Source organism: Xiphophorus hellerii, chromosome 2 (genome assembly GCF_003331165.1).
Source record: "Xiphophorus hellerii strain 12219 chromosome 2, Xiphophorus_hellerii-4.1, whole genome shotgun sequence".
Classification (NCBI taxonomy): Eukaryota; Metazoa; Chordata; class Actinopteri; order Cyprinodontiformes; family Poeciliidae; genus Xiphophorus; species Xiphophorus hellerii.
Window position 1 is genome coordinate 2,130,055 of NC_045673.1, and position 18,673 is coordinate 2,148,727.

Below are 18,673 nucleotides of genomic sequence, written 5' to 3' on the forward strand. Positions count from 1 at the left end.
CTAAAGGTTTGGAATTAAACCTTTATCAACAAGGCAATTCAAAGACTCTGCTGTTTATTTTTTTTGGAATTAACTGAGATATTAAATATGTGGCTATAAGTCAACATTACAAGTTGTGATAACACACCTTTCACCTGCCAGAGCTCATGACTGTTTACAAACATGATAAGGAAACATTGGATATTAGTATGTGTTAGCTTTATTAATATTTTGATTTAAAAAGGAATAGTCATAGATAAATGAAGTAAAAACAGCTAAACTAGTTTAGGTATATCCGATTTGCATATTGTTTACATAAGTGAAACATTCTGGGACATTTTCTCTTCGGATTTGTCATATGAAACAATTTTAGGATCCAATATAATCTGATAAGGTCAAAGTGCATGCAGGCTGCATTGCAAAGCCTTGATGGGACATGCAACAGCAAACCATCACAAGGTCTAATCCTGTGTCATGAAGACTTGCTCTCTCTAATCTCAGAGAACGGGCGCGGCTGTGAGCAGGTCTGATGGTAAACAAGTAGCGTGTTTGTGTAGACAAGTAAAGCGCTAGTCTTTTGCCTGCTATACTGACGTTTTAACCAAGGTTTAAAAATCCACCACATCTGGCTACTTACAGCCTGTTAAACAACTGCAGGAATCAGGAAGGCCAGGATGACAAACTGACCGAACTAATGGGAACAAAATATTTATTGCATTTTTAAGAAAGAAAACAAAAAGTAAATCAATATAAAACACTGTTAAAGCTTTTATTTTCTCCTGGTGTATCTGAACTTCTGCTAAAAATTGAAATAAAATCCTATTTATCTTTAGCTGTCGTTACTTGTAGAGCTCCAAATGTCTCAGTAGTCAATTTAAGAAGAAACCTTCAAGCAGGAATCTGGACCTGTTCTGCTTCGCTGTGTGTTATGTAAGGGCTGATCTGGAACGGGTGTTGAAGCTGACGCTGAGCCTCAGAGGAAGGGGGTCACAGAACAGAGTTTATGAATAAATATCAGTTCTGTACACGCAGCAAAGATCGATTAGTGGCAGAAACAAACTATTTTCAGCTTAATTTGCCTTGACCTGTGACCGGCTGGAAAGTCAGTCAGTGAACGCACCACACCAGGGAAGGCAGGTTTATTTGTACAACACATTTTAGCAACAAGACAATTCAAAGAGTTTTACATTATGAAAACAAAGCAAAAGAAACATTGCAGTAACAAAATAAAGGAAAGGGAAAATAAAGTTGGACTACAGACCAGAAATAATGATGTTCCGTTAGTGTTATGAACAGACAGTCTGTCAAAGTACTGCAGGAATCAGTGAGCTAAAAATTGGTTTTTAGCCTCGAGTTAGTAGAACTCAGAGTCTCAGCAGTTTTCCCAACATTTATCCCAGATTACAGGATAAAAACTGAACGCTGCTTCTCCATGTTTGATTCTGGGAATGCAGAGCAGACCAGAACCAGAAGACCCGAGAAGTCTGGAAGGCTGATACAACAACAGGTCTTTAATGTATTTTGATGCTAAGCCAATCAGTGATTAATACACACACGAGTTTCTCTAGATCCTGCTGGGACATTAGTCCTTTAATCCCAGAAATATTATTCTGGTGAGAGAAGGCCAACTTTGTAACTGTCTTTATGTGTCTCTGAAGGGACAGGTCAGAGTCGATCGCTACACCCAGATCTCTAGTTTCTATCTGTAATAACTGAAACTGCCTCTTTTAGGTCCGAAGATAATGACTTCAGTTTTATTTCTGTTCAGCTGGAGAAAGTTACGGCGCCTCCACATCGAACAAAACGCTTTAGTTTTGTTTGATAACTAAAATCAGTTTGATTGTGTGACTGAAACATTTGCTGTCAACAAACACATGGAGACTTGTGTTTTCATGACACTACCCACACTAACTGCACTAATCACCAGTTCAATAATTTAGCTTTAAAATATTTATTACAAACCTGTTTTACAGTGTCTGCCCTCTCACACAGGAGAGCCATCACCTCTGCTCAGAACTGGTTAAAACAGACAAACAGGTCCAGAGATCTGATTACAGGACATCCGAACTTGGTCGCAAAATTCTTGAAAAACTCATAAAGGACGAGTTAGCCGAAAAAACTGCAACATAACCACAGATTTTATTTCTATCTAAATGTTTAAAGAATCAAGTAATATATTAAAATATGTCACATATCAGTAGTGTATAAAAAACAAGTGTGACCTTCCTTGCTTGAATCTTCTTCCTCTTTCCTAGACCCAGTGAGCAGCAGAGGGAGGCCGGCCTGCAGGCCTTCAGTGTGAGAACAGAGCGACTGCAGCAGGAAGGTAACCCAACACTGACACAGAGCTGCAGAGCATGCTGATAAGATTTACTGAAGAACGAATGAAAGTAGATTCCTCCTAAACTATGCTTTAATCCCTGTCACTTATTACAAGATGCAGGCGGGAGTCAAATCATACCCGACAGGTGGAGTACAGATCATGTTTAAACACTTGATGAAAACTTGCTTGGCTTGAATTCATGTTTCAGTAAATAAATATAAAGGATGGGTTAGAGAGGTCGGTTAACAGGAAGCAAGAGGAGAATGGAAACTCACAGAAGCTGAGTGTCAGAGTAATTCCTGTATTTTACTGTAATATTTAGATGAGGATTGTTACCATGAGAAATGTAACAAGATGCCATAATCACCTACATTTTTACTATGCTTATTGGAGCCATGTGTATTTGATAAAGTAAAACACATAACTTTTTCTCTTCTATCATCCCAATGACCCAACCAGCCTCTGAGCATTTTACTCACTAATGTATACAGTGGACTAGTGGTGCACTGAATTTTCTGGCCAATTATCCATCTTTAAAAAACCTCACCTGCCGATAACGATTTCGTCCAATACTGACGTTTATTTTTTTCTACATGCTAAATACAAAGTTGCTCAGTTGGAAACAGTGGGGTGACTATTGTTACTACAGCAAGAAGCATAATGTTGCTTCTTTAGATTTGCTACAACATAAAGAAGAAACCAGATAAACGTTTGTTCACTTTGACTTAAAGAAAACGCCTTGATGATCATTATTTACTATGATTGTGATCATTTATGACTGCACTACCAAACCTGCCTTGATGAGAATCCCAGGTAGTTGCAGTGAGAGAACGCTGGGATCTGATAGTGGTAATTCAGACTTCAGCCCTCAATATTAAAACAGAAAGAAAAACTCTCCAGAGAGTTTGGTTTTGACTTTTTTTTGGAAAAGAACCATAACTGGGCTTGTTTCTCCTGCCAGAGAAGAATTTGTGACTTGTTCACATAGGCAGATAACGAGGACTTTAAGCTCCTCCAAAGACAAGCGCAGAGAATGTGAAATATGATGTGGTCTTCGGGGAGAAAAGGCCCGGCTTGCTTTGGTTCAGCACCAGCAGATCCTGCCTGAAAAGCACAGGATGTTTTAAACGGGCATGAAATGAAGACAAATTGGTTTCAACAGACTAATCATGCTGCTGCAGCTGCTGCTAGGTAACACCCTGGCTGCTCAGAATAGCACAGCTCATGCAGTAATGAGATGTTTTGGTTATTGTGTGAACTTCTAAACAGGTTTGACTTTTCACAGGTTTATTGAACCTCAAAAAGGAGCGTGTAGATTACCTATTCCAATAAACTACAGCTCATAACTAATGAAGGGTCGCCTGTGGGATATTTTTAAGTACGTTTTTATTCTTTCAACGCAGAGATACAGCTGAATTTATGTTTCAATAACAATAAACTCTAGTTGATTATGTTTATCTGTTTGATCTTCTTTTGTTTCTTTAGGAGCATCAATAAAAAACATTTTTGAAAATATTCATGCATACAATTATTGTGTATGCATAAATATAAATCTAAATTATTTTATTAGTTTGTCTTCATTTATTCTTTGAAGTGCAACTGTGTTTGAGAGGCATTATCCGATTTATGGCAAAAGAGACGGTTAAGAATTTTAAACACTTTATTTAAAAAGAAGGACAGAAAGAGGAGGAGAACGGCCTGGAATCACAAATCTTTTCAGTTCAATTCAAAATGTATTTTATTGTTATTGCAATAAATAAGACAAAATACTTATATAAATACCTTAGGGCTCAAACAATTAATTGGATTAATCATGGTGAATCGATTACTAAAATAACTGTCATCTATAGTAATTGACAAATCGTTAGCTGAAGTAATTAAGCCAAAGCTGGACAAAAAAATTATACATTTTGCAATTGAGATAAAAAAAATTTAAAAGCTGTTCTTTTTCTGTAAATATGTTCTATTCCTCTAGTGGCCGTTTTAGCTTCATCTGGTTTAAATTCTGAACAGAAGTATCCTCAAAAAGTTTTTCTTTAGTTCCATATTCATCCTTTGATACTAATAATCAAGCATTTATTAATGGAATTCGATTTTATTGCATTTTAGTTAATAAAATGTTTATTTTTCCCTTAAAAAATAACTAAATTTTTTATTTGTATTCTTATGCATTTTTTTAATATCGTATCACATTAGCTTAAGTGATACAATGAAAATCTGCATTTTGTGCAATCTTTTTATCCAATTAATCGATAGAATAATTGACTCAGTTCACAGGGACAGTTCTTTTCCTCTGAATAGACTCCAACCAGCTCACTGCCACCTTACTCACTTTGTAGGTGAGAACCAAACGTCACATCAAACAGAAAATGAGAAGCTGAAGTTTTCTTCAGACGCTTTAGATAAAACTCCGTCGTTCATTCAGGAAAGTAAATCTGCTGCTGAGCTGAAACGTTCCAAGGGTCAGCAGACTCCCAACACGTCAACAATCTCATTGGCCTGAGCTCAGGAATGCATCTGTCATACTGACCCACTTCTGACCTCAAAGGTGCAACCAACTGCCAAGTCTTTAATTCACTGCCCAGGCGGGGAAAAAACAAAACAAATTTTAAAAAAAAGAAAATCACTAAACCAGATGAACCGAGGTCATCTAGTGACTCTCACACATACTTTACTGTCAGTCGTCATGTTACTGTCTGACTGGCTGCAGATAGAATTCAACCATCTCTCATTGTTCTAGCAAACAGGACACAGAACCGGATCTTTTCACGTGGGCTGAAATAATTAATTCATTATGATTAATTGATTATGATTACCGTCATAATCGTTGTTAACTGGAGAATACTGACTCTAAAACATAAAAGAACAGCAGCCTCAGACCAGTTTTAAGTAGTTAAATGGATGTGCAGAATTGTCAGACCAATTGATTACTGTCATAACCATTAGTTGCAGCTCTAATTTTTACATCCTCATCTTTTATCTTGTTAAGGAAAAGTTAGCAACCTGAGCAGCATCCTGATGTCCTCCTTCACTCTGACTCCTCCCTGAGGAACACCATGACCTCCTCCTGAACACTACTCAGCTAAAAGCAAACCAGGGCAATTACATCTTGATTTATTTTTATTTCCGGTAATCGTCTGCTGAGGAACTTTAACCTCGCACAGTTAACAGCGTGCCATTAGCATGCTGGTACCCACAGCTCTCCTTTTAAGGGCTTACAGAAGCCCAGACCGGCTAGGAACCGTTAGCTACACATCAGCAGGAGGAACCGCCACAGACTGCTGTTACTGGAAACACAGCAGCAGCTGATTTCAGACGACTTCCTTCCAACTAGGCTTTTCATCTAGCGGTCACTTCCAGATCCATGAGGCCGTGTAGGGCGACGGAGAGGCACAGTAAAGAAGGGACGAACGTCTCCCCTCTGAGAGACGGCCTGCCTCGTCCTCTGCAAGCTGCTTTCAACACCTACACACCAAGCCAGGCCTTTTATTTCTAAGTTATTCAGTTGTTAGTATAGGACAGAAGGTATAATCAGGTTGTGAAAGAACAAGAGTTTCACAAGATAACAGGAAGGCTGAATGTTAAGCAGCAAAGTAAGTCCGTCTGTTATGGAAAGTCCTGGAAGGCTTGGAAGTTTCAGATTTCAGGTAAAGATGTGACTTTTCCAGGGAACAAACATGGAGGCTGCTGATGGTTTTAATTAGGGGCGTTCCAAAAATAGATTCACATTTATCACGACTCTCATTTACTACAACTCAGAATAGAGTAACAGGGTGGGATGGTCTGACGTTGCCATGGAGACGGTACTGGAATATACTAATGTCCGGAAAGCACCACAACAAAGAGAAAACTACAAAAGTTAAGTGAGAGATTCAACCCATCAATGTTGAATTTAGAATCATTTTGGTTTTTACCAAATTCCCAATAAAACTGAGCTTGACATGAACTTCACCGTGCGCAGCAAAGTTCACAAATGAACATTTAGCACTTCAGAAACACTGCAAATAAGCAGAGACTAGCTAAAGCTGAACCAAGGTACAACGTTCTCTCAGATAGGAGGCATGTCGTGTGATTGGTCAGAAGTTTGTTGCCATGTTTTATATATTTATACGATATGTCGCGTCAAGTAGTCTGCTTCCACCTGAATACTTTGGACGAATTATGTACGTTTAAACGATTTTTCTCTAAATAACTACAAAGACTGTCAAAGGGCTAAAAAAGTCTAGATGGAAACTGCAAAGTCGTCGTACACAGAGGAGGGTGTCTGCAGAAAGGTGGCGCTCTCTCTGTGCCTGGAGGGAGTAATTCCATCTAAGCATGGCTTAATATTTAAAAAGGAATGAAAGTGACACTTTAATGCCTCCATTAGTCATTCTGTCTTCCAAAGCAGACGGGAGCAGATAATTAGGGTTAGGGTCATTGTGAATAATTGTTTTGACTCAAACATTTATTCTGAATTGATACAAAAATCAGAATCTAATCACTAGATAGGAAACGGTTCCCATCCAAACTGCATGTGAACCCTCACTATACTTAATGTTGACCAACTGGGAAATGACTGTAATCTTTGTTATGAAATATGTCCACACATGGTAGAACTACACAAGCAGTAATTATGAGTAATGAATTTAATAAAAACCAAGCCACTGCTGCCTCCTTTTCTGTCTGCTGCTGACTCAAACAACAAGCAAACATCCTCCTCCTTCACCGCTCCCCATCCTGATCCCACTCTGTAGCCAGTAGCAGACCCATCTGCCTTCAGAGACGTCCAGCTTTACGTCTGCTGCAAACCAAAACTCACTGAAATGTAAGCAAAAAGTAGAATCAATACCGTCGGTCAATAAAACAAACACACCCTCACTCAACTGAGACGGATAAGAGTATTTGTCCGACAGAAATGCCGTCGGCTCCCGACTTTCCGCCTCGTTGAACCACAGAATGACTCTTGTTGCTGTGACATAATGTATGGACCAAATCTGGGTCAGGTAGGAGCCATTTGTTTTGCAATATTGAATCCAGCATGAAGTCAACTGCAAGGCTGCAAACAGGAAAATAAAGGCATGCATCCTTCAGGAGTTGAATCTTTGAATCAACATTTTAAAAACTCACTTTTCTCTCGTTGCTTTGAATAGGTTACACATTTAACCTGGCTTATTTAACCTTCTTATAGGTTTCTCTTGTCTAAATCATTTTATACTATTGATACCAATTTTGGCCCAATTCAAATGATTTACACAACACAGAGAAAAGACATGCTGCAGTTTCTTTCATAAAATCAAATTTCACAGAAGATTACAGAATTTCAAGATCATCCCTGTTTAGAATTAAACCATCTGTTCCCAATCTGTCATATTTTCCATTCTCCTGTAGTAGTTCATCTTTGCATTTTCTCTCCTCATGTTCTCTCCTAATCTGTTTATTTACAGATTTCTTTGTTGTTTTTCTCATGTTTTCTTTTCTTTTTCTTTCTGATTCTGTAAAAGGTAAAGTGACTTTACCTCTGTTTTTACTACTAATTATGGCAGGATCAGTCTTCCATAGAACTAAGGAGCCACTAAAAACTGTTTAATTAATTAAAGAAAAATGTATTCTGGAAAGACATGAAGCAGAAACAGAGGAAGAAAGAAGAGATGGAGGTGAGAGAGAAGAAGTAGGCAGCAAAACGATTACAAATAAAACCCAAAGAATTGGTGAAAGAGACAATAAATTATTTTTGTTTTTCTCACTATTATTCAGTAAAGTGGTTACTATAGAGACGGATACCGCTGAGAAGGATGAGAACAGGAAAACTTTCTAACGTTTTCCTGTTCTGTATCATGAAACAAAAGAGAAAGGGAAAGAAACATTAATTAGTATCTTTAACTACAGTAAGAATGTGACTAAATCTATAGCTAATCCCACAAGTAGTACCATTTTATCCTGAATAGTTTCCCATTGTTACAAATGTTTTTCCAACAAAAGTTAACTTTAGGCTAAATAAAGGGTCTGCCAAAGGTCATTTACACAAAACACAAAATGATCGCCAATATTTGCTGAAGGCTTCAACACAACATAATTAAGCCATTTTTCTGATTTCTGTTTACAACACTTTAGAGGTTTTAAAGTAGATCAGGGTAAAAACAGCAGCACATAATTTCAAGTTTTAAAACACTGCAGATGGCTACGGTTTCCTCACACATCTCATCTTGGCATCATTTAAATTTATGTTGATGCTTTCATTTGAAATAGTTTGTTCTGACATGCAACTCATTCGAAAACATGCCTATTAATCGTTACTACAGACTTCTGTCCAGCTGCTGTAACTGTTATTGATGCAAATAAGATAAAAACTTCAAAACATTGCACAGCCTTAGAAATCAAATTCTGCTAAAAACAGATTGTTTTTGACACCTTTATGATCTTGCCCCTGCATTACTCATTTCCTATTTGCAAACACAAAACATACACTTCATATTTCATTATGAGACTGCATGCTGTCACCATGCAACACATTCCACAGGCTGTCCCATTAAAACCGTGGCTGGCAGATAACCAGAGCAATGCACAAGAAGGGAGACGTGCATGTGTAAAGTAGATAATAGGACATGTCAGATTTATTGCAAGTGGATGCAGTTAAATCGTTAGTGGCTGCATTAAAAACCACCAGCGCGTTTAATTCGCCAAACGTGCAAAAGGTGCAGTCCACTGATCCCACGGCAACCTTAGGAAAACACACCGCGTTAGTCCGGCGAGCGGGAGGAATGTCATCCTACCTCCGAATCCTTCCGCTGTTAAAATCCACTCTTATGCGGTAAGAATACATCCATTTTCGTGGGAACGTCAGCGTTTAATGAGGGAATAAAAACAATGATGATATGAATTAGTTAGCTCCGGCCGTTGAGCCCGGAGGAGAGCAGAGAACAGCAGAGAGAGAAGGCGCAACTTGAAACTGACACAGAGCGATCGGTCCAGACCATAACGGCAACCATGAAGGGGGAGTTAGCAGTTGTTAGCTAAAAATCACCGAAGCAAGAGACAAACTTCTACAAACAGTCATTTAAAATTACAAACAAAAATTAAAATAGTCCCTATATGACGCATAAACTGTTGTCTACGAACTTGTAACTTAATTCTTTTGTTAGTAAATTGTGTCTCACCCCTTTGCCCCGTCTCTGACTTCTCCTGCATGTTTTAGCTCAGTTTAATCCGATTGGTCTCTGCCAACGTGACGCAGCACAACTGCTACGTTTGCTTGGTGTCGGAAACAAGACAGACGCCCAATGTCAAAGAGAAATAATGCGACAGCGCGTCCGCCATATTGTGGATGGCAAACTCGCTTTTAATGTAAGTTTACTGATACAAAAAATAGCTCAGCAAATCAAATTGATATAACTTTCACTTAGTCTATTATTATTATTATTATTATTATTGTAATCATCATCAATAATAATAATAATATATTTTATTTATAATACCCTTTATATAATTTTATTATTGTTTTCATTTCTGTTATGTTATTTAATTATTAAAAACAGAGCGGAATGACAACTAAACCAGGTGCAAATTGTAAAAAAAACTTTCTTAATTTCTCTTTGTTGCTTTTTGTTTATGATCTACATAGTATTTTTCTATTTCGTAATGATTCCTAACATATTTAGATCAGGTGTTTTCAAATGTATTTTTGAATGTAAATGTTCAAATCTGATTATAAGATAAGACTGAAGGTCTGGAGGACGAAGTCATAAACAGATCTTTTAAGAAAAATGATACTTTATGTTTACATTTGTAACTCTGATATTTAACAGTAAAGGGCAATAAGTGGTCTTTTAACATGATAAAATAATTTCTTATGCCTCAACAAGTAAAGAGCCTTTCTTTATGAATTTGAATGAAAAACATTCATGAACTAGAGTTAAAATGCACAAAGGCACTGTAATATCAAAACAACTGAGGTAAATGTTAAAGATACCTGGAGTCAGGTAGAAATCTTCAGTAAAATGATATTTTCACAGGCAGATGTTTCCCAGACTTTCTCTCTGTTTTAATTTGCTTTGATAATTCGTCTCATTACATCTAAGCAGACTCCACACATCCTGGACACATTGGTTTAGAATTTTACCTTCTGCTTATTTGCACTACCACAACCTGCCATTAGAAAATAGATAATTATTGGGTGAACAGAGAAATATATTTATAAATTGTTTCTTTAGCTTTTATTTTGTTTAATCTATATTTATAAATAATATCTGTACGCTGGGAGGGCTTGACATCAAAGTCAAATTCCTTGCTTGTGTGTTCAATCTGGGCCAATAAAACTGATCCTGATTCTGCTGCACTGTTATCAGGTCCCTCCCACATGGTTGTTGGTTCTAAAATAAGACTTGGACCGGGTTTGGACCGAACTGCCATTCGTCTCAGGTCAAGTTAGAAGTTTGGACTAAAGAATCACTGGTTGATAGAGCTTTAAATTCTCATCATCAGTACAGAGTCATGTTAACCGCGGTGCATGATACACCATAGAAAATATCAACCACTTGTCTTAGCAGGAAATTCAGAAAGGTGAATGTTATCAACAGAAGACCATAAAAAGGCATCATAAATCAATAAAATAATACAAATAAACCTTTATGATGTGTTGGTTCTAATGTCTGAGTTCTTATGAGTTTTTTGTTTAAGGGTTTTTATAACACAAAGAATCTATAACTCCCACAAAATGTCAAAGTCCATTCGTCTGCTTTCACACACAGATTGTGCAACGGGTTTAAGTGAGGCTAAAGTTAGCTTCAGTGGAAGACCATAAGATTACAACTCTGGAAAATTATAACGTCCAAACAATTGCTTTACAAGGAAAGACGTTGCATAAAAATGATTTACTGTAGCGAGCCTTTGGCTGCTCCCTGCAGACAGAAATATGGGCCACTGATAAACTGCTTTGTTCTTTCTCAATCACAAAACAATCTTACATTTGTCTTCCTGCTACAAAAACATACAGTATTTTCTTTATCAACGCCTCACCAGTTTTGATTATTTAAAGAATGGAAGGAAGAGATAACTGAGAATCACTTAGTGAAGCCTCTGCTGTTTGTCAAAGAAAATGTCTTCTAAGAAAACCTCATAATCAAATGTTAAATTAAATAACAGGAAAACAAAAAGGAGACAATCAGATCACTTTCCTTCACTTTGATCAGAAAAGGGTTTTTATTTTTGTTCTCTGCTTTGATTGGACTGTTACAATCTTCTCTTAGATCAAACTCCACATTAGGTATTACAGTACATCATCATTCTCTCCTTTAACTTTCTTTCAACTTGTTCATAATTTTGTTTGGTTGTTTTTTGAGACCAAAGACTTAAGGAACTTATAATCCCTCTCAAACAGTTTAAAGTTCAACTTCTATACAACCACATAGCACAATTGATATATTGTTCTAATGAAAGAAATTTTTCAATGCAAAATGTCTATTCCACCTAAATGCATGAGATCAATAATAAACAATATCTGAAACTTTTATTAAAACTTTGACTAATACTTTGTTTTTTTCCATCTAATAGTTCTTACTGCATCACTAAAGAAGGATGAGTTGTAATTATTTAGTAAACGTGTTTCTGTCAATGTGATTCTTGCAAGTAAAGTTTGCATTACTCCCTTGTTCAGTTTTTTTCTTTACCATGGAAAGTATTCCTGGCTCAGAGCTCAGGTGTTTAGCCGTCTCTTCCCTGTGTCAAAGCTACTGCTGATTTAAAGGGGCAGTGTCATGTAAAACCTACTTATTAAATGAACATGTTATTCCCTCATCAAAAATATACCTTTCATATGTGTTTGAGAAATCCTTTAATCCCCATGGCAACCATTCAGCTATGCTAAACACCTGGGTGGACCTAGCTCCGCCCTCCGCCTTCTCCTCAGAGCTGCAGTTTCCAAGCTTCTGAGTTTCTGCCTCAGAGAGCAGTGAGCAGTCCTTCTCCAGAGAAACTCCCCCACTCAGCTCCTTCAGACTAGCCAGCAGCAATTAGCAAACACCTAGGAGAACTGCACATCTGCTGAGATTATTCCTTTAGCAACTTCTCAGTGAAACACAGGTAAAAATGTTGTTAAAGGTTAAACAGAGGAGCCATGTTACGATTAGTTGAAGACAGAGTTTCAGAAAAAGTAGGAGTTTCTGAAGAGACATAGGGCCAATTTCAAGATGCTACATTACAAAGTAAGGTTTCTTTAATTTTTAAGTCATTTCTGATATATATGTCATTTTTTAACAACAAAGTTACTTCATTGTGCTATGATATGGCACAACGTGTCTGGTAAACAAGCTTCCTCAGTCAGCTTCAGACAATTTTATTTCCATTTTCCCAGCTGCGTTAGTCAATTGGTTCATGGCTTTCTCCTTTCTCCTTGAACAATATTTCAACCAATCTGCAAAGAGACAGTATAGTTACCAAGATGGTGAGCAGCACATTGGACCATTGATCACAGCTCCTGCATGTGCATGGTCCAACCAAATTCCTGCCCAATCGGTGACAACTGGACAATCCACAAGGAACAATTATACCGAAAGATTTCAGTTAAACTGGCTGCCCAAGAGTACACACACAAAATGACATCATCGCAGCCCGCACACATTCCTGTCCTAATTCACGCCTATAAAGAGAGGAACGCACTACCAATGGAGACCCAACTGAACCAAGCATTAACCAGAGAGAGTGAAACCTGACTTTCTAGTACATGCTTTTGTGTTTTCTATGTGATTTTTTTTATGTGGCTGTTTTCTTTCCTCTCCACTCCAGTCAGTCCTAACAGATGGTCACAATGAGCCTGTACCTGCTGGGTGTTTCTTCCTGCTAAAAGGGAGCCATTCCTCCCCCCGTCACCACAAGCTTGATCAGAATGGACTGTTTTAGTTAGATAACCTTTTATCAAGAAGCTTCAGTTCTCTGAGTTTTCAAATCTAACTTGAAAAAATAAATTAAAAACTGCTCAGATATGTAAAAATTAACTGTATGACTGTGTGTGTGTGTGTGTGTGTGAAAGTGATTAAGTCTGTCAATGTGCATTTCTCTGTGTAATGTGATTAGAAAGCAACTTGTAGTGTTATATTTTCTGCTTTATTTTATTATTTTATTGTATATTAATTTTTGTAATCTGTCAAGGGAATGCAGATGCAAATTCAGTCTGGACACAAAACCGGATCTGGTTTTGACCTGCTTGTCTTGCTAAGTGCCTTCCAGTAACATTTACTGCAGATTGATGTCAAACTGAACTGTGCACCCGTATCTCTGTAAAAACAACTTGCCATTTTTTAAACTCTAAAAATGTCTTCTTATCAGGAAAATAATGTTTGTACACGCAGTCAGTTACAATCTAATAAAAAAAGGCACCAGCTGAAGCGTGATTTAAAACATCTGAACTCTAAAAGTGTTTTTAAGCCAGGAAATCCCACTGTTTCCAGAAGCACAAGGACATTCTACATATGAGGTCTCCAATCAGAACAAGCTGCCCTAGTTGGATTTGCACGGATTTGCTAATTAAACAGAACCACAGGAGGATGCAGAGAAGCAAACAGGTCTGCTTGTGTGAGAGTGACTTGGATAGAGAGAGGAAGACGGCAGATTTAAAGCAGCAGGAATGAAAATAAAGGCTAAATCACTTGCTGCCAGACACAATACATCAGAGAGAGTTTCACCACATTAAGGAAGTGCCTTTATTAGAGCAGAGCTGCTTGATCTCACCACGCCTCTGTTCACTATAGAGATCTGTCATTAAGGATGAGCGGACGCTGACTAAAGCACACAAACAAAGGCCGTCTCCCTGAGGTGAGGCGCGCCGCATTCTCAGTAGATCACAAAAAATTCACATGATGTCACCTGCAAAATCCTTAAAGACACACCGTCGGATATTTATCTCAATAAGTGGATGCGAGTCAGTCATCTGGGTCAGCTGTGGCTGGATGAGACGAACGGATAGAGATGACTTACAGCATGGAGGGAAAACGGGAACAGGCACCGGATCTGAAAAGGTTTCCCTCCTACGATTTTCCTCCTTCCTCTCCGTCTGCCTCCTCTTCTCTTGCTTTTCTTTCTCACCACAGCAAGATGCTGCCTGGACCAGGGCTCGTTGTCATGGCAACCAGGGAGGGGAGCGGGGGACACACCATGTGACCAGGTCTTTCTGTTTACTGATTGGCCGGATGCAATGAAGTAATAAGGAAGAGACGAGGGGTGTCAAATCGCCCACCAGATCCCAGATTGGAGGAATCCTCAGCGAGGCGACACAAAGGCTGTCCTCTGAGGCGGAGGTTGATGATTCCTGACTGACTTCTGGACATCTGTCATGTTGGGATGTCAGTTTTATTCAGGTGTTTTCAGATCACGGTAAGTTCATCTGTTATTCTATTGAGCAGCATATGAGGGTTCAGTGGATGTAAAAATAACAAATCTGCTAATCCATCACATTATCCTCCTACACAGGCTGCAGAGGAACACCGAACCAAACCGGATGTACAACAGTCAGGAGCACAAGAAACGGAAAAGTGACTAAAACATGAATCAGAGGGAGAATACACACAGAGGACTAGGGCTGCAACCAAGATGCCAATTAACAATTCAATTCCTTTTTTAAATAGGAAAATAAGCATTTTATTGTCTAAAATGCAATAACATAGCATTTCTCTACTATGTGCTTGATCATTTATAGCAAAGGATGAATCTGTAGCTAAAAAAATACTTCTATGTAAAAAGCTCAGGCCTTTCTGCTTGAAATGACATTAATACAGTGCAGGGCTGATCTGGTGATGAATATTATTATTATTATTTCATTGACCAATTAATAATAATAAACTGTGCATACTTGAAGCTGAATGTGTAGCATTGGAATAAAATGGAATAGAGTATAATTTATCTGAATTACACATATAGGCCTGTCGCGATAAACGATAAATCGATTAATCGTACGATAAATTAAAACTATCAACGTCATTTTAATTATCGGCATTATCGTCTCTTCCGGCCTTTTTCTCTTTCTGTTAATGACACTGAATGAAAAAAAGACTTAACTCCGGTGCTCTCCACTGACTCCTCCACACATTAGCCGACAGAAATCCTAGGTATAACGGTTCGATCGGGTTCGGTCCTGCCGTGTGGTGTCCAACAATGGGCACAAAATAATGGCTACAAGTTCAGTGAACTAATTTTAAAACCAGGCATTAATCAATGCTTTACTACAATCTACCTGCAATGCATGTGGCTAGTGTCAGCGTAAAGTCCTGACTGAATGAAAATCATTATAACCTATTTACGTCACGTTAACGAAGAACAGCTGAAAAGTTACCGGGTTTATCAACTGCGGTAGCAATTTCGCTCCAACTCCTCCTCTTGTCATTTCTATATTCTTTGCATGTTGAATAAACATTAATGTTGTTTCCACATATCATCTCCAATGTCCGCTGGACTTCGGGTTGCGCCGTGTCAGCTGTTTGGGATTCCCCGAGGTAATTTCCCCTCAGAAAGTGCGGAGGAGAATCCGCGCTTTCTGATTGGCTGCCTGTCACATTCAACAGGCTGCGTTAAGATCCCAGTCGGGGAAAACCCTGATTTAGATCGGAGCGGCAAGGATGATCTACCGTAACACACCACACAATCTTAGAAAGACCAACGTTTTAAGATTGTTGTAAAGGGAAAAATAGGAGCAAAAAATCATGTAGTGTGAACTATTGCATCAGGTAGTCGATGTGCCCATCTTCTCTATTTAAATCTAATTATTACTGAAGGGTAACATAATATACAGACTTCATAATCTGCACTCTTTTGGTTGAATGCAGTATTTATTTCCACTTTTACTTTATGTTGTTTAGTTTGTTTTTTTTCAAGTGCGTTTTTTGTTAATGGAGACTGAGAATCCATTTTATTTTTGTTTTTGGTTGTTTTGTTTATTTTGTTTATCAGTTCCAGTGTTTAGTGTTCTTTTGAAAATAAAGTGTATCTATCTTTGGCAAGAAATCGCATGGATTATTATGTCATTTCCATTAAATCAGTGTAAAAAGGTCTTCAAACAATATTATCGTTTATCGCAATAATTTTTGAGACAATTAATCGCTCAGCAAAATTTGCTATCGTGACAGGCCTACACATTTATATTTGGATACAAACTGAACCAGTTTGTACATTTAAATGACATTTGGTGCCAAATAAATAAAACTGAATAAAATGAAATTGTATCTGAAACATCATGTTATTAAACTAGTCAGAGATATACATTATGCAGATAAATGCTTCCAATGCCATCAGTGGGCAGGGAGCTGTTTAATAAAACATGCACTACTGACTCCAAAGCCATCTGGTTCTCCAAGCAGAGGCTATAAAGTGTTGTTCAGTAAGAACAGTTTATAAAATTACTCATAATTTGTCACAAAAAATCCCATTTCAAATCCATGCTCCTACATCATCTATACTATACTGTATTTAGTGGATTTCTGTTAAATAAGAGGCCTTTAAATGTCCTTTTATTTCTTGTTTATTTAGATGAAAGAATTTTTTTCATAAAAATATAAATAATTATTGTTCATAATTCTAATTCTGAAAAAAGCCCTGTTTGATATTAAATATTATAGAAAGTAAATAAAACAGAACTAAACTGGAGCGTTGAGGCTGGATCGCCACTCTGTTGTCCTTCATCCTTGAGAAAAAGATCAGTAGGTGGCAGAGATAATGAGAAACAGTTAAGCTAATAGATGATCCCGTCATGTTAACGGGCCAATGAGCATCGAGCTGCAGAGGAGGAAGAGGAGGAGGAGGAAGGGTGCGAGTGGTAGAGGAATGTCATTCATTAACATTTCTGATAAAACTGATCTCTTCATGAGCTGAGATCAATATTTATAGCACATGGAAGAAAAAAGAAATGATTTTTCAAGAAAGAATGTGAGATTTGATAAGTTTAAGGTGGGAAATCATTAAATAGTTCAATATTTAAAAAACTGAAAATAAGTTTTAAATCAGTCTTTAAAAAATCTAATATAAATGACTGAAAAGTAAATTGGTAGGAAGAAAAAGGTTGGCAAACAAACTTAGCGGGTCAGAGAAAAGGTCAAGCATTGTTAGTCTGCTTGACGTCATGATTAAAACAACATTCCTAAAAAAGTCCAGTTGCATATGAGGTCAAAATTTAAGAAACTAAATAGAGAAACAGAGACTAAAAGTTTAACTGTGAGAGAACTAAACACCTTAGACACTGTATCAGATTAAAGGTTTGTTGATGTAACAAATCTGGGTTCTTCTCAACAGTCTGAGGTTTTGTTTACACAACAGAGCCTCAAAATGTTGCTAGAAAAAAACTCAGAAATGAGCAAATGTTAAATTTTTCAAACTCATAAATTTCTAAGTTTTTTTCTAGAAAATTTCTGAAATTAGTCTCAAAGTTTTTGAGTTTTTTGGTGGAGATTTACTCCTCTTTTTTTTCAAATCTACAATGGCCCTAATAAGCCGTCGTATAAAGCAATCATAAAAGAGAGGAAAAGAAACTGGAATTTGCAGGTGAAGCAAGATGGATTTTCTCTGCTTAGAAAGCCAAGAAAAACTCAAAAAAGCACAACTATAACTCCATCTTCCATTAAACTGTCAATGTATAGAACAGTAGGCAGGAATAAAAGGTTTGGATGAACACCATGAGATCGCTCTCTGTTCAGACAGGAGTTCTTCCAGGAACTGCTCCAGTATTTTAGGTAACCTGAATCAAGCCGGGATGTAACTCGAACATTTAATTTCCTCCAGAGCTATGAGAGCTAACCCTGAGCAAACACCACGTAAGTCAGCCTCCCTCTGTCGCCCCAGAGCATGATGGGGAGTGGAAGGTGTGTATGCGATGGTAGGGGGTCCTGAGGAGAAAACGAGTCAGAAAAGTAAATAAAAAACCCACAGACAGTGGCCGAGCAAAGCGAGAGAGAGAGAGAGACGGGGCAAACAATGAAAGCCAGATTTCAGGAGGTCTGACTGTGGTCAGTCTGAGCCAGTCTAAATTTAACTGCATGTGTTTAGGAGACCTCAGAGCTGTGTGAGCAGCGCAGCAGCCAGCAGTGGTCAGGGCGCGGCTGCAGCAAACCCGTTTCTCACCCCGCCGTCCTCTTACTGCGTCCACGAGCTGCTCTAATGCCACGCCATAAATCCTGTCATTCCACAGAGTTACAGGGATCATGGTGACCCTCTGCCCTGTGTTAAACGTATAACACCTTCACAGTTACGAACCAAAGCAATTATTCGTACTGTGGGCTTTTAAGGGCCCGGAATGACTCCAGTTGTGGTCTGTAGTTAGAAAAGGCCAGGGGTATTTCTACACAGGTCAGTAAGAGGGACCCAAAGTTACATAAATCTGTTCCTATTTCACCTGGATTTCACCCTAACAAATGCAGTGTG

General features: G+C 38.0%; 1 protein-coding gene and 1 long non-coding RNA gene across 27 annotated transcripts in view; one reads left to right on the forward strand and one right to left on the reverse strand.

Moving 5' to 3' along the window:
* The window catches only part of mical3a (microtubule associated monooxygenase, calponin and LIM domain containing 3a), a 97,307-nt gene that overhangs the window by 64,269 nt on the left and 14,365 nt on the right, over window positions 1-18,673 (reverse strand). Inside the window, exon 1 of one of the 26 annotated variants that reach the window (XM_032580127.1) lies at window positions 14,249-14,343. The exons of 24 other annotated variants lie outside the window; for them this stretch is intronic. The gene's annotated coding sequence lies outside the window, so the exon portion shown is untranslated. Of the gene's footprint in view, window positions 1-9,054; window positions 9,230-14,248; window positions 14,344-18,673 lie in introns of those variants that run through there. One more of the 26 variants, XM_032580118.1, reaches the window with a different exon arrangement.
* On the forward strand, window positions 14,465-15,099 carry LOC116730826 (uncharacterized). The gene is made up of 2 exons (XR_004341421.1): window positions 14,465-14,644; window positions 14,741-15,099. It is a non-coding gene; the product is annotated as an uncharacterized LOC116730826 (long non-coding RNA).